We start from the raw sequence: 24,132 nt of genomic DNA on the forward strand, positions 1-24,132 counted from the left end.
CGAATAAATCTAAATTGATTTTATTTAGGTTCATTCGGTTATGGTTTCAATAAAATCACTGCTCTTGGTGTATTACATTAAATTGATGTTTGATAGTATTTTTACAATAAAATGAATTAGACGAACATATAGGAATTAGTTTCGTGTCATTTTGAGATCTTTAGGTCCATCAGCTAGTTTTCGCCAAAATCGACTAATAGACCTAGGAACCTCGAAATAACATGAAACCAGTTGCTTTGTGTTCATCTAGTTCTTCTTGTTGTAAAAATGCTATCAAAAATTAGTTCAACTAAAAATATTGAGAATAATGATTTTTTGAATACGAATATGTCCAAAAACTAATTCGTAATAAAAAAAATTACTGTTCTCAATATATTATATCGAATTGATATTTGATAACATTTTTACAATCACAAAAACTAACTAAATATCTTTTTCAGCAGAGTCGAATTGATTTGAAGACGAGAGAAAAATAGAAAATGAATATACGATTTCATAATTTTAAAACTATACTAAATGATTTTGGTATTTTGAACCCATAATGTATGTGAATCAATATACACCAACTTATATGTCCTGAAACTCTCAATGTGGAATTAAAATCTCATTCACAATAACACTTCTTTTTTTTCACCTCTTTTCCATTCACACTTATTCAACACCAACTCCGTGGCCTAAAAGCAGAGACATGGTGAGATTGATTCTTGGGTAAGCCGGCTATTTGTTTTTTCTCCAAAGTTTCCGTTTGATCCGAAGCTTGCTATGTAGCTGATACCCCTGATCCTATGTTGACATGTACTGATCTAGGACAAGGAAAGTGCTACCACTTTGAGAAAAATATGGAATGATAAGTTAGCATCCGCTAAGAATTATAATGCCACATCGTTTCCTTTCAGGATCTTGTTTTATTGTTAAATTGTTCATTTGCACATCATTGATTGATTTCCAAGTTTCTTCTTCAGCAATAGTATTCACCTTGCTCTGTTGAAAATTTCCCTTTCTTCGTATTTATTGGAAAATTCATTGAAGTTCATGAAAATCGTGTTGACTCCTATAGATTAGAAATACGGAGCATTGTTAAGTGTGAAAAATAGAATAAAAAATGGCGAAACTCATGCTTGCTGCCGGATTATATTTTAGTTGTTTGGAGCTTAACCTATCATTCAACGTGCGAGTCTTCCTAAAATCGGCTATTTTGTTGTTTGCAGATTTGGTATAATAATGTCCCTCACACCAAACTTGTTGATTATAAGAAAGACCAAAACTGGGTAAGGAGATCTGGTGATTATCTTGTTTTCCAAAGAGGTGTAACTCAATTTAAAGATGATGTTTCTAGATACATTGAGTTCATCTAGCAGGTATGTGAGAATTCTCACTATTTGGTCGTTCTGTTGCTGATTTCAGTAAAAATAGCATGAGCGTCGTCCTAGAGGCCAATGTGCTACTCCTAGAGTTAATGAATTTCTTTCTTTGTTATTTCTTCTCTATTGAGTTGGTGGAATTTTTCTTTAACATTATTCAATTAGTGCTCTCTTCATGACTCTGATATTATTGAGGATTAAACAAATGCATACTTTTTGTTCTATTCTGTTTTTTTGCCTTTCTAACAAATGTTAAGTATTCTTCCAGTTGCAAGATTGTTAGTTGTTGATTGCACCTGATAGAAAGTGTTGGTTAGTCCTAGGAAGACGTATCGATTCTACTGTACAAAAATTTTTTGTACAAGTGTCGAACATTTCCTTAAATAACCTATTGTGTTCTTTAGAAGTTAAATTAGGAATCGCAGACGGAACTTAACATCATTGATTCCAAATTTAACTTATATGTTCTTAATGTTTAGATTTGAATCGCAAGCGGAACTTAACACTATTGATTCAAATCCACCTATGTTATTAATTCCATTAAATATTAATTTTCAAAATTGACTTCCAGAACTGCATGGCGAGGCACATTACCTTTTTGGATATGGGAGCAACCACCACCACCTAGACAAAGCCTTTTAAGGAAAGCTAATATTTAATTTCCTTAAATAACTCTAGATTAACCAAAAAGAACAATCGAATCACAAATTCGAAAACAAAAAAAACACAAATTCGAAACAAATCCGAAAAACTAGATCTAATGCCTCTTGTGTTTGAAATTCATACAAAGAAAAATAAACTAACATGATGCGGAAAATAAATACTAGTAATACCTTTCTTTGTGAACTTTAATGACCTCTTGATCTTCTACCGTATTCCTCTTCTAACCTCGGACGTTGTATAGGCAACGAACGATCTTCCGAGATGAGAACCACCATGCACCTTCTTCCTCCTTCTAGGTTTCGGCCACCAAGAGTCCTTCTTGATGGATAGGTTCGGCCACCACCAATGCTCCAAGGGATGCTAGAGATTAGGCTTCCTTTCTCTCCTTCTTCTCCTTGCTTGATCCGGCCACCATGAGAACTCCACCAATGAAGAAGTTTCGGCCACAATAAGGAGAGGAGAGAAAAAGAGGGGCCGACCACACCACCAAGGAAGAGAGGGAGGAAGAAAAAGAATAAAGTCGTTAACCATGAAGGCACCTTTACCTCTTCTTTTATATTCCTTGGTCTTGGCAAATAAGAAAATTTTAATAAAAACTTCCTTAATTCCTTTTCCATGAAAAAGAAAATTTATTTTAATTAAAAATAATTTTCTTTTTTTAATTATTATGGTCGGCCACTTTTAATCCCCAAGCAAGGAAAGTTTAATTCACACAAGAATTAAAACTTCCTAATTTGTTTCCGGAAATTTATAAAAAAATTTCTCTAATAAATTTTCCCTTCATGGTGGTTTGTAAAAAGGAAATTTTATAAATTAAAATCTTTCTTTTAAACATGTGGATGATTTCCAAAAAGGAAAGTTATTTCTAAAAATTAAAATCTTCTTTCAATCTACAAATAAGGAAAGATATCAAATCTTTTCTTAATCTTTTGTAGAAACTAATAAAAGAGAATATTTAATTTTTAAACTCTCTTTTAAATCATGAACATGGTTAAAAAGGAAAGTTTTCTCAAAATTAAAATCTACCTTTCAATCTACAAATAAGGAAAGATTTCAAATCTTTTCTTAATCTTTGGTAAAAAGCTATAAAAGGAAAGATTTAAATTTTAAACTCTCTTTTAAAACCATGGAATCCACATAAGAAAATTTTAAAAATAAAATTCCTTTTTATTTTAATAAGGTCGGCCACCTATGCTTGGGTTCAAGCTAGGGTCGTCCACCTCATGAACCCATGAACCATGCCTTTGGCCGACCCTAGCTTGGACTCCAAGCTAGCTTGGCCGACCCCTATAAGATGGGTAAGAAGGTGGGTATAGGTGGGTATAGTACTCTATAATTAAGAGGCTACGATAGGGGCCGAGAGGAGGAATTGGTTTTGGTCTCCCGATGAAATTAAGCATCCTGTGTTCGCCCCGAACACATAACTCAATTTCATCAATAAGAATTCATTCCACTAAAGAACTATTATTGAACTACCGCACCAATCCCAAATTATATTTTGGGCTCCTTCTTATTATGAGTGTATTAGTCTCCTTGTGTTTAAGATATCGAATGTCCACTAATTAAATGAGTTACTGACAACTCACTTAATTAATATCTTAGTCCAAGAGTAGTACCACTCAACCTTATCGTCATGTTGGACTAAGTCCACCTGCAGGGTTTAACATGACAATCCTTATGAGCTCCTCTTGGGGTCATTCTCAACCTAGATTACTAGGACACAGTTTCCTTCTATAATCAACAACACACACTATAAGTAATATCATTTCCCAACTAATCGGGCTTATTGATTTAACGAGCTAAATCTCACCCATTGATAAGTCAAAGAAATAAATAATAAATATATGTGTTTGTTATTATATTAGGATTAAGAGCACACACTTCCATAATAACTAAGGTCTAGTTCTTTTATAAAGTCAGGACAAAAAAACTTACCTAAAATGCTCCTACTCAATACACTTGGAGTGTATCAGTGAAATTTATTAGTTAAGATAAACTAATACTTAATTACACTACGACTACTTCAATGGTTTGTTCCTTTTCATTGTAGTCGCGAGCAACTGTTTATAATTTATAAAAAACTGACAATATGATCTTCTGTGTGTGACACCACACACCATGTTGTCTACTATATAAATTAATTGAACAAATTACATTTAACAAATAAATGTAGATATTTGACCATTGTGATTCTTTATTTCTAAATAAATGTTTATACAAAAGCTAGGCTTTTAGTATACACTCTAACAATCTCCCACTTATACTAAAAGAATATGCTGCCATAAATGCTATCATTTATCTGATTCTCAACCCTTCAACATGTCCATCAAAAGCTCTTGCCTTAAGGACCTTAGTGAAAGGATCTATAGGTCATCACCTGATGTAATCTAGGCAGCAACAACTTCTCCTCGTTTATACGATTTCTCGTATTGGGTGGTACTTGCGCTCTATTGTGTTTACTTGACTTATGGACTCATAGTTTCTTCGATTTTGTTATTGCACCACTATTATTGCAATAAATTGTAATAATCTTTGGACAAACCAGAAATCATATCTAAGTCCATGTAACGACCCAAATTTTCTCATTTTGAGCTCCAAAAAAAATTCAAAAATATTTTGAAATGCTATATAAAAATTCTAGAAATTTTTAAAAAAATTTTACGTAATTTTTGGAGTTCGTTTGGTATTTTTACCAAGAGGAAGAAGTTTAAAAAAAATAAAAAAAAAATAATAGTAAATATATATGTTTAAGCCGAGTTTTGAACCCAAGACTTCGAACCTGAATCAAGTTTTTATCGAGCTCAGCCAACCAACTGGTCTACAACCTTTTTGTGAACATATATGGGACGAAATACATTTAAGCAGTAGTTAAGAACAGTTAAAATAAAAGGGAAATTAAACGCTCGGCTGAGGTTTCGAAACCGTGACCAGAGGTTTCGGTTAAACACAGCCAACCAACTCTTCCAGCTGGCGTTTCTTATTAAAGAAGGAGAAATATTCTATTTGAGCAGTAGTTAGGAAATAGAGAATAAATACGAAATAAAATGGTTGCAGCCGAGACTCGAACCCACGAGCCGGGTCTTAAGCAAAACGCAGCCAACCAACTGCGCCAGCGGTTGATGCTAATCAAATATGCAGCGACAAATATTTAAGGTATAGTATTTAATAAAAAAAAAATCCTAGTTATAAAAGAGGGCTTATTTTTCTTCCCGAGACAAAATTTCTTCTCATCTCTTCTCTTCTCGCGACGGCGTCGATCTCTCGGGCGAAACCGCAGCAGGAAGCTGGGGTGTTTTCGGCGGCCGGCGAGGGTTCAATCCGAGAGCTTTTCGCTTCTTCACGATCCTCTCGGCGAGGTGGACGCATAGGCACAAGAAGAGGTCAGGAACTCAAGCATCTCAGCAACCTTAGAAGCCCTTTCCTCCTTCAGTAGAGAGTCTAAGAACGCAAGGTGAGTTGCTACTCACTTGCAGTAGGATAGCTCCGATTGTTCCTTTCTTTTCCGAAAGCTTTGGGATAAATTGTAGGTGGTTTGTGTTTTGATCGGATTCTTGTTTTCCATGATTTCGTAGCATGTTGTTAAGGATGGTTGGTTTGGTTTTCTGCCGTGAATCACATAAAGAAGATAGAAGGGTTCTTGTTTTGGTGTTTCCTTGCTTGTTCGAGTTTTGCGGTGAAGCATGTTTAGGAACTTTGTTTGCTGCCGTGAGGTTCAGGGAAGAACATGAAATGGTTTAATTTGGAGCATGCGGTTTAGTGGCATTGGGAAGCATCTTAGTTTAGATTTTTCCTTTGTTTTGGAACTGGCTGTACAGAATTGAGGAATTGATAGAGCTTTAGTTTCCTTTCATGTTATGGATCATGCTATATAGAATTGTTGCTAGGGATTTAGTCTTCCTTTCATGACTTCGGAACAGTTTTGGATTGGTTTCAAGATTGTTTTTATTTCCTAAAGATTCTTTAGACTTATGATTTAGCATGTTGTTGGACTTTTCTATTTGTTATTAGTTAAGCATGTGTAGTTTCTTTATTACTAGAAGAGCACGAGCAGTATTGAATTATAATGTTTCTCCTTACTATTAGAATAACATGAACAGACTTAGGTTTGGTTTATCTTGAAGCTTGCTGCCATAAAACCAGATTTAGTTGTTTAGATTCGGAAATGAGAGCATGAAACATCCTAGTATTTGATTTTCTTCTTTGCTGCCATGTGTAGGAACAGGCCTTTTAATGAGCATGCAGTAGAGTGGTTTTGTGCTGTTAGCATTTCCATTGCTTAGTTTTGATACAGATCCTTCCTTATTAGTTTTATGCATGCAGACACCAAGTTTATGTAACTCCAATGAGTAGGAACAGCTATGTCAGTTCACGTTGCAGTTTGGGGTTTCCTTTGCATTCATTTTAGCATGCTTAAAGATCTCAGAATTGTTTCCTTTGTTTTAAATCTGTTGTAGCATGTTTAAGTTGTTCTAGTTTCCTATTTGCTATTGGAATAACATGAGCTGTTCTATTTTTATAGCATGCAGATTTTTATAAGTAAAGTATGCAGATTTTGTTAAGCTTTGCATGCAGATTTATGTTAAGCTTTGTATACAGATTTTCAGCACGTAGGGTGTGTTCTAGTGCACACCAAGTGCTTGATAAAATGCTTAGCTCAATATAATGCTACAGTAGACATTTTAATAGCTCAGTAAATGCAGTAGAAGCATTTAAAATAACTTATTTAGTCTTGCTTCAGCTTATATGGGACTACGGTCCAATGGGTGGGCTCCCACAGTCGCCTCTAGGTTCAGATAACCTAGTAAAAGCAAGATAAGTTAATTAGTTTAAGATCCAGTATTTTACTTTTAGCAGTGGCACTGTACTGGACCAGATGTCCATTGGGTTGGGCTCCCACAGTCGTCCCTAGGTTTAGATAACCTAGTAAACCCTACTAGACTCGGAACTTGCAATCCCGGGTTTAGTTAGGGATGCGCGCACAGCAAGTACAGTTGCCGGGCCCATCAGCAGCATGATTATTATTTTAATCTATTATGTAAATAGTTTTCAAAACTTCACAAATTAGTTATGTGAATACAAGTTAGACTCAGTTTAGCATTAATTAGTTTAGCTTAGGTATCAATTCAGTTTCTTATTGATACACATGATAGTTCTATGATTAGCTTTACATGTTAGCTTTTCAGTTAGTTTCTTCGCTATTTATGAGCATGATTAGTTGTACATGTTTAGTATTTCAGTTAGTATGATTCCTTTATTAGTTTATGAGCATGATTAGCTATACATGTTTAGTATTTCAGTTAGCATGATTCCTTTGCTATTTATGAGCATGAGTAGCTATACATGTTAGCTTTTCAGTTAGTTGATTTCTTTGCCATTTATGAGCATGAGTAGCTTTACATGTTAGCATTCAGTTTTAGCATGTTTTTATTTATATACATGCATATCGAGTTTTTGTGAGTAGATAGCACTCACTAAGCTTTATGCTTATAGACTACATTTCCTCCTACTGTAGATAAAGGAAAAGCTAAAGTATGAAGGAAGGCGACAAGGAGATGCTGTGACGGTGTGTGATGCCAGGACTATGGAGAGACCTTGGGACTTAGTTTAAAAAAAAATTATTAAGATTGCTTCCGTCGAATTGTTAAAAGAATTTAGAACTTGTGTATGCTATTTTCATTGGAGTGTTTTTATCATGCATTGATAGAGTTATTTCTTTCAGTATTTTGATTCTTTTCATATATATAAACTGCGTGGTTGTAAAATATATGTTCCAGCCGCCTGTGGCTGAGTATACTCTGTATGTATTTACGGATATGGTCACCGGTACAGGGGAGACTCTGCCGAAATTTTTCGGTAGGGTTTCCATGTGGTTTTTAATCACACCGGTTAAGTAGAGTTAGTAGTTAAGTAACGGTCGCCCTTAGAGAGTAGTAGTAGTAAGAAGGGTGGTCGTTACAGTCCATCTTGAGGTTACTGAGTCATTTAGCTTCTATGGCTACCTCTGAGGCTGCCACATACTCAACTTCCATAGTGGAGTCTGAAAAGCACCTATGCTTAACACTCATTCATAGTTATGGCTTTACCTCCTAAAGTAAACATAAAACTCTGAGGTCGACTTACTATTGTCCCTATCTGATTAGAGGTCAAAAATCCGTGTAACCCACAGAGATCAAATTATCTGCTTAGTAATCTAGCATAAAATCCCTAGTCCTTTTCAGGTACTTCAATATATGCTTTATGACAGTCTAGTGTCCCGGTCCTGAGCTACTTCAATATCTGCTAACTATACACTGGGCAAAACAGATATCCGATCTCGTGCATAGCATACATTAGGCTTTCCAACAGCCGAAGCATAAGGAACTTGCTTTCATGTCCTTTATCTGCTTTGATGTCTTTGGAGACATCGCTTTTAGATAAAGTTACTCCATGCTGAAAAGGTAAGAAATCTTTCTTGGAGTTTTGCATGCTTAAAACGAGCAAGAATTGTTTCGATATATGAAGCTTGGGATAAGTAAAATATATTCTTTTCTTGCAATCCCTTTGATCCCAAGAATATATGCATTCTCCCAAGTCCTTCATATCGAATTGTTTGGGCAACCATATCCTTACTTCTGACAACACTTTGATATTGTTTCCAACCATCAAAAATGTTATCTACGTATAGTATAAGAAATACCACCATGTTTCCATCACACTTCTTGTATACATAAAACTCATTCGGTTATAAAATAAATCCATAGGTCTGGATTACTTTATTAAACCGGATGTACCAAGACCTTGAAGCTTTTCTTAGTCCATAGATTGATTGAGCTTACACACAAGATGCTCTTTGCACTTTGCAATGAACCCTTCTGGTTGCTTTATATGGATGTTTTCTTCAAGACTTCCATTAAGAAAAGCTGTCTTGACACCCACTTGCTAAATCTCATAGATAAAAGAATCCGGATAGACTTAAGCATGGCTACCGGTAAAAAAGTTTCCTTTTTCAACAAGCCTTGCTTTGAAAGTTTCTACCTTCCCGTCTGTCCTTCCTTTTCAATAGTAGACCCAATGGCTTTTACACCATTTGGTGATTTTTCAAGCTCCCAGACTTTATTAGAATACATATATTCTAATTCTTTATCCATTGCTCTTTGCCAAGATGCTATATCTTTATCTTGGAGTGCTTTGTCATATGTCCGTGGATTAGGTTCATGTTCACCAGGGTTCTGGTCCAAAGACTCTCCCAAAACATAAATCTTTTAGGTTGTCTAACAACCCTCCCACTACGACAAGGCACTTTCTACAATTGTGCATCATCTGTGATACGTGTTACAGTTTCTTTGTGATATTTCATCTTGTACAGTTGGTACTAGATTAGACGTGTCCTTTATTATTTTCTTAAGAACAAATTTGCTTATGGGCATTGGTTCATTACATAGTCCTCTTAAAAATCGGGCATTGGTGCTAACAATGACCTTCTGATTTTAAGGGCTATAAACCTCCTTTCATTTTTCTTAGGATAACGCACAAACAAGTGAACTCCTGTCCAACTTCTCAGTGTCTCCCTTCAGCACATGTGCTGGCCTACCCCAAATCCGAATATGCTTCAGATTAGGCTTACGCCTATTCTGCAATTCTATGGGAGTAGAGAGTTCTGACTTAGAAGGTACTACGTTCACTTTCGTTTCCAGAGTATATCCTTAAAACGAATTTGGTAATAACTCATCATCGATCTAATCTTTTCCATAAGAGTCCTATACCTTCTTTCTACTACACCATTCTGTTGGGGTGTACCAGGTGCAGTTAGTTGGGATTGAATCCCTACTTTTGATAAGTGACTCCTAAATTCTCCCAAGAAGTACTCGCCACTACGATCTTACCATAGTGACTTGATACTTTTACTTTGACGTTTCTCCGCATCAGCCTTGTACTCTTTGAACTAATCAAAGCACTTAGTCTTACGGCGCATCAAGTAAATGTATATATATCTCGAATAGTTGTCTATAAAATAGACGAAATATTCGAACCTACCTCTTGTCTGGATAGTCATAGGACCACACAAATCAGAATGAACCAATTTCAACACATCCTTGGCTCTATACCCCTTAGACTTAAAAGATTCTTGGTTATTTTTCCTTCCAAGTAAGACCCGTAGGATTGGAAAGATTTCCACTACTAATGAACCCAAGAGTTCATTGGTTTTTATCCTTTGAATCCTACTCAAGTTAATATAACCTAGCCTTAGACTGCCAAGGATGTGATTGGTTCATTTTCGAAAGTTGCTTTCTCTTATTAAAGTTAGAAGATGTGTTACTAATTTTCATTTATTACATTGTAGGAGTTATTGGATTTATAAATTGTCAACTAACGTACCAGAACAGATATCTTTCCTATTTTTTTGATAACAACTTTGTTATCAAAATAGACACAATATCTATTCTTTAATAGTTTAGAAACTACAATCAGGTCCTTTCTAAACTTAGTACGTAAAGATAATTTCTAAAAATCCATATTTTTTTCCTATCATAAGATAAGCATCTCCCACTGCAACATTTATCACTTTTGCAGCAGTGCCCATGTAGACGGTGACTTCCCCTTCATATAGTTATTGAGTTTCCTGGAACCTTTGCAATGAATTGCAGACATGATCAGTGGCTCCCGTATCTACACACCAGGTACCAGTAGATAACACCACTAATCATGTATTAACTAATGAATTAAATACACTTATTTTGTTCTTAGTTCTAAGAGGACAGTCTACCTAAATGTCCAAGTCCTATTTCCAATCATTACAATTGGGAATACTAAGTCTATTCTATAGTATAACAACTAGGGGATTGACAAACATTTTAAATCCTAAGAATCACAAAAATATTTGGTCAAGACCAACACCTTAAAATCCCCATGAATTTTGTATGCCACGATAGTGTGAACGTATACAAAATCAAAGAGGAGATTTTATCCATTAATTTTATTATCTCGTCATCCTAACTTTATGACAAATAAAATTAATAATTGGTCTATCAAATATTTGGTCAAAAACTTTGAATTTGAAATAATATTGATTCCTCAAAATAATATCATTTAAATTCACCAACACCTCAAACACCGTGAATTTTGCATGCCACGATAGTGTGGACGTATACAAATTCAAACATTTGTAAGAGGAGGGTTTTACCCATTAATTATCTTGTCAATAAGTCTTTATGACAAATAAAATTACCTCAAACACCGTGAATTTTGTATGCCACGATAGTATGGACGTATACAAAACCAAACATTTGTAAGAAGAGTTTTTCCCATTAATTTTATTTTCTTATCAACCTGACAAATAAAGTTACCTCATACACCGTGAATTTTGTATGCCACGATAGTGTGGACATATACAAAAACTCGACATTTGTAAGAGGGGGTTTTAATTTTATTACCTTGCCAACTTGTCTTTTTGACAAATTAATAGTTGATTTTCTTCGGTCACACAAATAATAGCAGTGACTCCGATGGGGAGGATACTATTAGATGTGCCTAAGTGTATACCATTACTTGACACTAAGTCCATTAATAAGATTGTGCCCCTTCCGATGGGGAAGATCACACGCTCTTAATTAATTTTCTATAGTCATCTAAAATGGAAGTTTGATCTAGTGATCCGCAAACAAACTCATCCGATATGGAGGAAGGCACTCAGAGCCAACGCGCAAGTTTATTTGCATCACTTACAAACCAGTAATGGAGACCGTAGAATTTATTAAAATAAATCTCTCTCCCACTTAGTTATTTAAAGTGAGGAATTTTAAACTATCCTAGTATACATTACATGCATACACACACATCACAGTAAATAAAAGCAATAAATATAGAAATTATTTTTCCAACTATTATGGCCTTTTTCTGTCACTGTTCTCTGCGTGCTCCAACCTTAGCTGCTGCCTTCTTTAGCCACCGCCACCGGGTCGAGTCGTCGCATCTATCTTGCTTGTTATTCCGTTACGCCTCTGGTGCTCCAAAAGTACCACGCCTCACAAGCATCTGATCCGCGACAAAAATAGAATTTTACATATATCGATCGTATATTCCATGAAGGATGTACATGTAATCTAGATCGAAAATAAAATTCTAAAATCCTAAGGCTAATACAGCTCCTACTGTATTAGTTACATACAATCATGCACACACAAAAATAATGCCCTTGACATGTCCAAGGGTCCAATCACACACAACCTCTATAAGTCATAATAGTTGGAGCCTTCAACCACAAAGTTAGCACATCCTACTATTATCCTGCCTAAATTATGTATGACATGTGCATAACCTAATTTGAAAACCAAACACACAGAGGCAAACCCTAGCTCTGATACAAATTGTTGGTTAGTCCTAGGAAGACGTACCGGTTCCACTGTACAAAATTTTTTTGTACAAGTGTCGAACCTTTCCTTAAATAACCTATTGTGTTCTTTAGAAGTTAAATTAGGAATCACAGACGGAACTTAACATCATTGATTCCAAATTTAACTTATCTGTTCTTAATGGTTTAGATTTGAATCGCAAGCGGAACATAACACTATTGATTCAAATCCACCTATGTTATTAATTTCATTAAATATTAATTTCCAAAATTGGCTTCCAGGACTGCATGGCGAGGCAAATGCCTTCTTGGATATGGGAACAACCACCATCGCCTAGACAAAGCCTTTTAAGGGAAGCTAATATTTAATTTCCTTAAATAACTCTAGGTTAACCAAAAAGAACAATCGAATCACAAATTCGAAAACAAAGAAAACACAAATTCGAAACAAATCCAAAAAACTAGATCAATGCCTCTTGTGTTTGAAATTCATACAAAGAAAAATAAACTAGCATGATGCGGAAAATAAATACTAGTAATACCTTTCTTTGTGAACTTTAATGACCTCTTGATCTTCTACCGTATTCCTCTTCTAACCTTGGACGTTGTGTGGGCAACGATCTTCCGAGATGAGAACCACCATGCACCTTCTTCTTCCTTCTAGGTTTCGGCCACCAAGAGTCCTTCTTGATGGATAGGTTCGGCCACCACCAATGCTCCAAGGGATGCTAGAGACTAGGCTTCCTTTCTCTCCTTCTTCTCCTTGCTTGATCCAGCCACCATGAGAACTCCACCAATGAAGAAGTTTCGGCCACAATAAGGAGAGGAGAAAAAAGAGGGGCCGGCCACACCACCAAGGAAGAGAGGGAGGAAGAAAAAGAATAGAGTCGTTAACCATGAAGGCACCTCTACCCCCTCTTTTATATTCCTTGGTCTTGGAAAATAAGGAAATTTTAATAAAAACTTCCTTAATTTCTTTGCCATGAAAAAGAAAATTTATTTTAATTAAAAATAATTTTTTTTTCTTAATTATTATGGCCGGCCACTTTTAATCCCCAATCAAGGAAAGTTTAATTCACACAAGAATTAAAACTTCCTAATTTGTTTCCGGAAATTTATAAAAAAAATTTCTCTAATAATTTTTCCCTTCATGGTGGTTTGTAAAAAGGAAATTTTATAAATTAAAAGCTTTCTTTTAAACATGTGGATGATTTCCAAAAAGGAAAGTTATTTCTAAAAATTAAAATCTTCTTTCAATCTACAAATAAGGAAAGATATCAAATCTTTTCTTAATCTTTTGTAAAAACTAATAAAAGAGAATATTTAATTTTTAAACTCTCTTTTAAATCATGAACATGGTTAAAAAGGAAAGTTTTCTCAAAATTAAAATCTACCTTTCAATCTACAAATAAGGAAAGATTTCAAATCTTTTCTTAATCTTTTGTAGAAAGCTATAAAAGGAAAGATTTAAATTTTAAACTCTCTTTTAAAACCATAGAATCCACATAAGAAAAATTTAAAAATAAAATTCCTTTTTATTTTAATAGGGTCGGCCACCTATGCTTGGGTTCAAGCTAGGGCCGACCACCTCATGAACCCATGAACCATGCCTTTGGCCGGCCCTAGCTTGGACTCCAAGCTAGCTTGGTCGTCCCCTATAGGATGGGTAAGAAGGTGGGTATAGGTGGGTATAGTACTCTATAATTAAGAGGCTACGATAGGGACCGAGAGGAGGAATTGGTTTTGGTCTCCCGATGAAATTAAGCATCCCGTGTTCGCCCCGAACACATAACTCAATTTCATCAATAATAATTCATTCCACTAAAGAACTATTATTGAACTACCGCACTAATCCCAAATTATATTTTGGGCTCCTTCTTATTATGAGTGTGTTAGTCTCCCTATGTTTAAGATATCGAATGTCCACTAATTAAATGAGTTACTGATAACTCACTTAATTAATATCTTAGTCCAAGAGTAGTACCACTCAACCTTATCGTCATGTCGGACTAAGTCCACCTGCAGGGTTTAACATGACAATCCTTATGAGCTCCTCTTGGGGCCATTCTCAACCTAGATTACTAGGACACAGATTTCTTCTATAATCAACAACACACACTATAAGTAATATCATTTCCCAACTTATCGGGCTTATTGATTTATCTAGCTAAATCTCACCCATTGATAAGTCAAAGAAATAAATAATAAATATATGTGTTTGTTATTATATTAGGATTAAGAGCACACACTTCCATAATAACTAAGGTCTAGTTCTTTTATAAAGTTAGTATAAAAAGAACTTACTTAAAATGGTCCTACTCAATACACTTGGAGTGTATCAGTGTAATTTATTAGTTAAGATAAACTAATACTTAATTACACTACGACTACTTCAATGGTTTGTTCCTTTCCATTTTAGTCGCAAGCAACTGTTTATAATTTATAAAGAACCGACAACATGATCTTCTGTGTGTGACACCACACACCATGTTATCTACTATATAAATTAATTGAACAAATTACATTTAACAAATAAATGTAGATATTTGACCATTGTGATTCTTTATTTATAAATAAATGTTTATACAAAAGCTAGGCTTTTAGTATACACTCTAACAGAAAGTTCATTCTTGTATCTTGTAATTTATTAAAAATATTCACTCGTGTGGTCAAAAGGTGAAACCGTCACCTTAGCAGCCCTCCAATACGGCCCCACACAATCTGGAAGGGAGTAAATCATGAGAGACTTTGCCCTGATGAACCTACCCTTTGCATAGGGAAGGTTAGGAGCCTAGCTAAAAATATCCACTCGTGAATACATGGCAACTACCCTGTGGTAATATTGTCACCCTCAGTAATTCTTTGGTTTTTGTCAATCATGTAACATATGAATGGGAAACAGACTTATTGCCATCATAAATCATCTTAGCTTTGGGCAACCATTTTTGACAAATAAGCAATGATCACTTATAAAACTACATTCAAGTTAGAATTTTTTTCCAATTTTAGTTTATCTTTGACGCTTAATCATTTTTAGAAGAAATTCTCTTGAATTGTAATCAGACTATATATGCAACCGCAACAACTAAGCCTTATTCCACTAGGTGAGGTCGGTCATATAGATCCTTTTATGTCATTGAGCTCTATCTCCAACTATACCATCATCTATATTTAAATAAAATTTATCTTGGTTTATCGTGGCTAACCAAGTCTTTTTTAGTCTTCCTCGTTTGATATGTGTGTTCATCATAGTTTCACATCACCTAACTGGAATATTTATTAGTCGTCTAAGTACATGCCCGTACCATCTTAAACGTGTCTATCGGAGTTTTCCCTCAATAGATGCAACTCCGACTTTCTCTCTAATGCTTTCATTTCTTATTTTGTCCATTCTCGTATATCCACACATCCACCTTAACATCCTCATCTCTGCAGCCCTCATCTTCTGCTCATGTGCTTGAGTCATAGCCCAACATTCAGCTCCATATAACATAGCAGGTCTAACTGCGATTTTGTTGATTTTCCTTTAAGTTTTAGAGGCACTTTACGGTCACATAAAACACCCTAAGCTCTTCTCCATTTCAACCATCCTGCTTGTATTCTATGTAAGACATCTTTCTCAATCCCTCCATCATTTTGTAAAAATGATCCTAAATATCTAAACCTCTCAGTTTCGGGCAACTCATCGTCTCCTATCTTAATAAATGTCTCATTATATCTAATATTGCTAAACTTAAATTTCATATATTTTGTCTTTAGTCTACTAAGCCTAAAACCTTTTCCTTCTAGTGTTTCCCGCCAAGATTCTAGTTTAGCATTTACTCCTTCATGTGTTTCATCTACCAAAATAATATCATCTGCAAACAACATGCAGTAAGTTCGTCCATAATTAGTATAAAAAGATAAGGATGTAGAGCTGATCCTTGATATAACCCTATCTTTATTGGAAATACTTCAGTTACTCCGCCTGAAGTCTTTACTCTAGTCGTTACATTCTCGTACATATTCTTAATTAGTTCAATATATATTACGCTAATATCTCTCTTCTCTAATATTCTCCATATAATTTCTCTTGGGACTATATCACAAGCTTTTTCTAAGTCAATGAATACCATGTGTAGTCGTGTAGATCTCGCTTTTGCTCCCGATATTTTTCAATTAATTATCTAAGAAGATGTATAGCTTCTATTGTCAACCTTCCAAGCATGAACCCAAATTGATTTTCGGTCACCGTAGTCACCTTCCTTAATCTTTTTTCTATTATTTTTTCCCAAAGTTTCATGGTATGACTTATTAGTTTGATACCCCTATAGTTTGCATAATTTTGTATGTCTCCCTTGTTCTTATATAAGGGAATTAGAGTACTTATCCTCCATTGATCAGATTTTTTTTATTTTTAATATCATATTAAATAATTTTATAAGTCATTCAATACCTTGTTTCCCTATGCACTTCCATACCTCTATCGGAATATCATTTGGTCCAACGACTTTTCCATTGTGCATCCTATTTAAAGCTTGTTCTACTTCTGAAGTTTAAATTCTATGATAAAAATTTAAATTCCTATGATCATTTGACCTGCTTAAATTACCTAAGTTAATTTGATCATCTAAACCTGCATTAAAAAGTTGATGAAAATACCTCTTCCACCGCTCTTTTATTTTTCCCTCATTTACTAGTACTTTATTACATTCATCTTTAATACATTTTATTTGGATAAGATCTCTTGTCTTCCTTTATCTCACTTTAGTTATTCTATAAATGTCTCTTTATCCATCTTTTGTATTTAATTTTTTATATAATTGTTCAAAAGTTTTATTCTTTGCTTCACTCACTACTCTCTTAGCTACTTTCTTGGCTATTGTATATTTTTTTAGGTTTTCCTTGTTCTTACAAATATATAATTTTTTATAAGCTATTCGTTTTTCCTTCACTTTCTCTTGTACTTTTTCATTCCACCACCAAGATTCTTTACTTAGTGGTGCATGCCCCTTTGACTCACCAAGTACACTCTTAACTATTATTTTCAACTTTGATACCATCATAACCCATGTTGTATTAGAAGCACTGTATACTTACCTAATGCTTGTACTCCTACCTTCTCCTTGAATATATTTTATTTTCCATCCTTTAACTTCAACCACTTAATTCTAGGAGTGATATATATTTTCTTTCTATTGATTTATGCTTGAGGCGTATATTGATGTACGCAAATATTATGATCATTTATGCATGCTTTAGCGCACATTTCGTACTTTACGCATATTTATTTGTTGCATGATTGCCTCATTCATCTCGTATTCGTTATATATACTCTTTTGTTCGGATATCTGCTCTTTGTTTGGTTTTGTGTTGACAGGGACAACTTTCAGAGTGAAAAAGATGATTATCAGCGTATCGGAACAAGCCGAAGAACATGGTCGTGCACTCTTGGCACGACCATGTGACCAGATGATAGGGAGCAGTGCACGGCCGTGCGATCCTTGCACAGTCGTGCGGCCGAAATCGAGGCGGTTCAACACGTGGTCGTGCAACCCTGCACGGTCGTGCCACCCCGAGACCAAGACCAGGAAGTGCCCGGTCGTGCATCCCTGCACAGTCGTGCGGCAAAGACTAAAGCCAGACACCACACGGCCGTGCCAACCTGCACGGTCGTGCAGCGCCATCCGAGAGGGAGATGGACACGACCGTGCCACCATGGCACGGCCGTGTCGCTGCAGCCTAAACCTAGGCTATATAAGGGCCTTAACCCCTTTTCACGAGGAGAGAGCACCGGGGAAGAGGGCTGACAGCCGGAGAAACATTTTGGGGCCATGCCACGCCATCTTGGACCTCCATCCAGGGACCTTTCGCCACCGTATCGACTCAAGGAGTAGAGGATTGGACCCGAAGGCCACTCGTCGACACAGGATAAGCATATTCTCCCCTTCTCTCTCTCCGTATCTGAGAATTGTATGCTTATATACGTTATGTCTTTGGGTATTTCTTCGACGCTCATAGAGTAGATCCTTTGTTCTAGGATTAGGGAGTAGTTGTGGGCCGATTTGATGTAAAACTCGTACTATGCTTGCACTTGTTAGATGATCTTTCATGCTTTGTCTCAATTGCATATGACTTGATTGTGTAGAGCTTGTTAACCCCGTAGAGGGATTACTCCCAGATTGTACACCCGAGGGGCCCTAGTGACAGGGGTAACCCGTTCACGGACGTCTAGGACACTCCCTTGAAAGGAGAGGCAAATTCTCCTCGAGGAAGCGAGAGACCAAACCTAAGACCTAACCACTAGTCTTAACCTACATATTAGAGTTGTGCCCTCAAGATCTACCGAGGTGCCCTAGTGACAGGGGTAAACTGTGACAGGACTTCTTAGGTTCCTTCTTCACTCTGGTACTTAAGGATAGCCGCCTTAGCTTCCGACAATCGCATGCTAAAGGATAGCGGGTGTAAGATAGTGTTGGTGCGGTTAGCACTAACGGTCTAACCCAAGTTTTGATGAATGACAAAATAAGTTAAGTTCGTTTTATTGTTGATCTAACACTCTGATCGAGTGTGCAGGAGAAGCCCAGACAGGTCGACGGGTTGACCGGATGTCTGGCATAAAGCCCAGCTAGGTCAACGGGCCGACTGGATAACTGGCATGAAATCCAAATGGGTTGACGGGATGTTCGGACGTTTGGCACGAAGTCCAGCTAGGTCGACGACCTGACCGGATAGCTGGCGCGAAGTCCAGACGGGTCGAAGGGTTGACCGGACATCTGGCAGGTAAGTGAAGGTAAGTCACTGGAGTTGAGTGACTGGGAGGACGCGTTCCCGGGAAGGGAACTTAGGCACCGATCCGACTTAGAACCATTTCGGAACTTTAAGTCAAGATCGTGACTAGATTCCAGTCTTGAAAAAATGGAATCTAAGTCATACTCTTTCCATTGAATTATGAACTGTGCTAATGATCTGTTTTGCAGGAGATATAATTGCCTCGGACTAAAGTTTTTCTTGCAGGAAGGAGTCTGCTGGAAACTTGGGTCCGGGCGCCCGGGAGGTACCCGGGCGCCCTGAGGCGGAATTTTATCCCCAACGTCGTTGTGCCACATGGAGCTCGCTGGTTGGGTCGGCTACCTCATGGTCGAGGCGCCCTAAAGGTTCCAGGCGCCCCGAACCCTCCTATATATGGAGGGTCAAAGATGAAGATCCAACAACAACTCAGAACTCAAGAATTCGCTCTCCTGTGCTCCTGCGACGCTGCGAAGCTTCGACAAACGCGCTGCTCTTTTAGTTTCTTACTTTGTCGGTATTACTTTAATTTTTCATTGGCATTTCTATACTTAGTTTGTAATAATTTCCGAATTTCTAGTGAATTGCCCATCGAAAGCACCCTTGTGTGCGGGCCTTGGAGTAGGAGTCGTCAAAGGCTCCGAACCAAGTAAAAAGAACTTGTGTTAGCCTTGCAATTCTTTTCCTTATTCTTTTTCCGCTGCTTAACTAGCTTCGAAATTTTTTTTATCGATATTCACCCCCCCCCCCTCTATCGATTCTTCATGATCCAACAAGTGGTATCAGAGTAGGTACCGCTCTGATTTGGTGCAACCACCAATTAGATAAGGGGGTGATTTGTTTTTTAAAAAAAAATTCTTTCGGCTTTCAGTTTTTCGTATAATTCCAAACTGGTACTATTACCTTTTTGAAAATTTCTTTCCGTTGTAACTAAATCTAAATTGGTGCAACACCAATTTAGTTATTTTTTTTAATTCTTCCCGCACTACTAATCCAAGACCAAGTCTTGGAACCTCTCTTGTTTGTTTTCTCGTGTGCAAATTAAAATGTCGCAGCTTGAGGGCTTCAGTACAGTGTGACCTCCCCTGTTCAACGGGGATGATTTCCCGTACTGGAAGAAGCGGATGGAAGTTTATCTCAAGACAGATTTCGACTAGTGGGTCAGCGTCACAAAAGCCTACAAAACACCCGTTGACAACTCCGGAATTCCACTAGACCCGAAACAGTGGACTCCGGACATGAAGAAGAAAGCATCAATGGAGAACAAGGCGATCAACACATTACAATGCGGATTGACAAGGGAAGAGTTGAACCGGGTAGGACCGCACCAGAATGCTAAAGAGCTGTGGGACAAGTTGATCGAACTGCACGAAGGAACCAGCAACGCTAAGGTAACGAAACGAGACCTATTATTAAATAGAATATTTAATGTAAAAATACAGGAAGGAGAAACAACAAGTCACCTCCACACGAGGATCAAGGACATCCTCAACGGGCTCCACGCAATACGCCACCAGATGGAAAATAGAGATTTGATAAGGTATACATTAAATGCTTTTCCGCGTAATAGTTTGTGGGCATCTATCGTAGATGCCTACAAAATTTCAAAAAATTTATCTAAATTAAAGTTAGACGAACTTTTTGTGAATTAGAACTACACGAACAAACTAATGCTAGATCCGAGAAAGGTATAGCTTTGTTTGCAAGTTCATCCAAAGAAAAGAAGAACAAGCCTGTGTTGGTGCAACATCCCTCAGGTCAAGGTTGACCTGGTTGACCAAGCTTGAGTCTTGGTTTAGGTTTCGATGTTTGACAATGCAAGGTTGATTGAAGAAGAGTCAAGTAGGTCAAGGATGACCGGATACTTGACTGGGAAGTCCTAGTGAGTGAAGCTAGGCAGGAGGAAAATCCTGGTGAGTGAAGCCAGGTGAAAGACCTAGTGAGTGAAGCTAGGCAATTGGGAAGTCCTAGTGAGTGAAGCTAGGCAGGAGGAAAATCCTGGTGAGTGAAGCCAGGTGAAAGACCTAGTGAGTGAAGCTAGGCAATTGGGAAGTCCTAGTGAGTGAAGCTAGGCAGGAGGAAAATCCTGGTGAGTGAAGCCAGGTGAAAGACCTAGTGAGTGAAGCTAGGCAATTGGGAAAGACCTAGTGAGTGAAGCTAGGCAATTGGGAAAGTCCTGGTGAGTGAAGCCAGGCAAGAGGAATCCAAATGGGTCAAGGTTGACCAGACATTTGGTGAGAGTCCAAGTAGGTCAAAGGGATTGACCGGATACTTGGCACGAGAAAGAAAAGTCCAAGTAGGTCAGAGGGACTGACCGGATACTTGGCAAGAAGAGAAAAGTCCAAGTGGGTCAAAGAGATTGACCAGACACTTGGTGAGAGAGTCCTAGCTGGTCAAGGGTGACCGGATGCTAGGTCTTATGTACCAACAAGTCATGGTTGACTAGATGTTGGTTTAGGGGGCTTTAGACTTGGTTTTGGACAAAAACCAAGGTTTGGATTGATCCGTGGATTGATCCAGCAGGTTTGGATTGATCCGTGGATTGATCCGTGGATTGATCCAGCAGGTTTGGATCGATCCGTGGATCGATCCAGCAGATTTGGATCGATCCGTGGATCGATCCAGAAGATCTGGATCGATCCACCGATCGATCCGGTGAGTCCCCGCGAACAGAACCCCTCTGGATCGATCCGTGGATCGATCCAGAGGTCCCAATCGATCAGTGGATCGATTGGGACGCTGCTGTTTCGCGCGATAAGCACTGGATCGATCCGTGGATCGATCCAGCCATTTTTCCAGAGCACAGAGGCGCTCTGGATCGATCCGTGGATCGATCCAAAGCCTCCCCGATCGATTGGGAGCAATCCAATCGATTGGGATTCGACCGTTGGCGTCGTTTATAGCTGTTGGCGTGCGATTCCTTCAGCATGACTTCACCGATTCATTCCAGATTCATCACAGCTCCTCCCCAGCACTCTCTAAGCTCCTCACCGCCAGTTCTTGAAGGTTCTTGGAGGTTCATCCAAGTCAAGAGGCGAGTTGCAACGAGAAGAAGAAGAAGCTAGGGTTTTTACTGCATCTCTTGTAAGCTTTTGCTTATTCTTTACTACCCTTTCTTCTACTTGTATTGAGAGTCTTGTAGGGCTTCTCCGCCTTCGGTAGTTACCGAAAAGGAGTGTTTATTAGTGGAGGTGTGTGTGTGTGCGTGGATCCTTGGACTAGTCACCTCTTGTGAGGTGGATACCAAGTAAAATCCTATTGTTAGCATTGTTGTAGTTTGTTTCTTTGTATTTCGCTGCGCATCACTTTGAAGAAACAAGCAACGAAGCTCGACGAGCACACGCGAAGCTATTCCCCCCCCCCCCCCCCCTCTAGCTACTTTTGGTCCTAACAAGTGGTATCAGAGCGAGGCCGCTCTTCACCGGAATCATCGCCGGAAGGGGTAAACAAAACAAGCAAAGCTAGAGGGTGAAGAAGTTGGAGCAATTTTACAAGTCGAAGACTTCATCACAAGAAGCTCAACTTCAAATGGAATTCCGAGATGGACTCGGATTCGACACAAGGGTGCCTCCACCATACACATCTACAAGCTTCGATCTTTGGAAATCAAGGATCGAAAACTTCTTAATGGTGGAGATAGAGCAATGGTTTGCTCTCATGGAAGGTTTTGAAGCTCCCACAAACTCAAAGGGCAAAGTTCTCAAGAGGAGCAAGTGGAGCCAAGAGCAAGTTCAAAGGTGCGAGGCCAATGACAAAGTGACCAAGCTCTTGGTCAATCTATTGCCAAGCACCATCCTTTGCAAAATTGGAGAATTTGAAGATGCAAAGGAATTGTGGAACAAATTGATCAAGCTCCATGAAGAGATCCCCTTCACTGTACAAGATCAAGAAAAATCCAAAGAGGGTGACTCATTGGAGCAAGATCAAGAGGAGGACTCCGAGGTTGAGAGATGCTCAACCTCCGAAGATGAAGTCCAAGAAGAAGCCTCATCTTCAAGGGAAAGCAATGAAGAGAACAAGGAGGGAGCATACTCCTTGTTCCATGAACAAGATGAAGATGAGGAAGCCTCCACCTCTAGGATTGAGGGGGAGAGATCTTCTTTGACCCCGGAGCAAGAAGAAGTATCCACATCCGGGTCAAGAGAAGAAGAGGATGAAGAAGTTTCCACCTCCAAAATTCAAGAAATATCAAATGGAGGAGCAAGTGCCATCCCTACACAAGAAGGTATAAATGCCTCAATTAAAAATAAAAATCATATAATATGTTTTGAGTGTAGGGAAAGTGGGCACTACAAGAGCAAGTGTCCCAACTTGGCCAAGAAGAAGGGTCAAGTGACACAAAAGGGCAAGGGGAAGCCCAAGGAGACCACCCCCGGGACAAAGAAGAGCAAGGAGCACATTGTGTGCTTCTTGTGTCAACAAAAAGGGCATTACCGAAGTCAATGCCCCAAGGGGAAGAAGATGGTCAAGGCTCAAGGAGGCACTAGTCAAGGGGGAGCCTCCAAGGTAAAGAAGAAGGTAACATTTATTGAGCCTACCCCTTTACGTTATGGTAAAAAGCATGATAGTTCAAATTTTTATCATTTTAATGTAATTTACCATAAGAATAGAAAGCATGAGGGCATTAAGGAAAAGCATGTGGCCCTACATGCCAAGACTACCCAACCTAAGGTTAGGAAGGTAGATAGACATTTGGGCAAAAACACTAAGGATAATAGATACAAGCCCAAGAATAAAAATGCTCATGGATCAAATGAAAAATCAAATACTAAGGACTTAGTAGGAAAATCAAGTCTTGAGGTCAAGACTTGATAAATTAGAAAAGACCCTAAAAGATTGGAAAATATCCTATTAGGGCAAAATGAGCATAACCTAGGTTTAGGGGTACAAAAGCCATCCAATGACCATAGAGGTTTGGGATACAAACCCAAAGCTAAAAAGGATGTGCCTAGTTATCATAGGGTTCCATATAGTTATGGAACAAACCCTAAGTCTAGAGGTCAAGTCAAGGAT

General features: G+C 37.9%; 1 pseudogene; it reads left to right on the plus strand.

Moving 5' to 3' along the window:
* The first annotated feature begins 652 nt into the window (after nt 1-652).
* LOC122043778 overlaps nt 653-24,132 on the plus strand; it is a 69,801-nt pseudogene continuing 46,321 nt past the window's right edge.

Source organism: Zingiber officinale, chromosome 2A, assembly GCF_018446385.1.
Source record: "Zingiber officinale cultivar Zhangliang chromosome 2A, Zo_v1.1, whole genome shotgun sequence".
Taxonomy (NCBI): domain Eukaryota; kingdom Viridiplantae; phylum Streptophyta; class Magnoliopsida; order Zingiberales; family Zingiberaceae; genus Zingiber; species Zingiber officinale.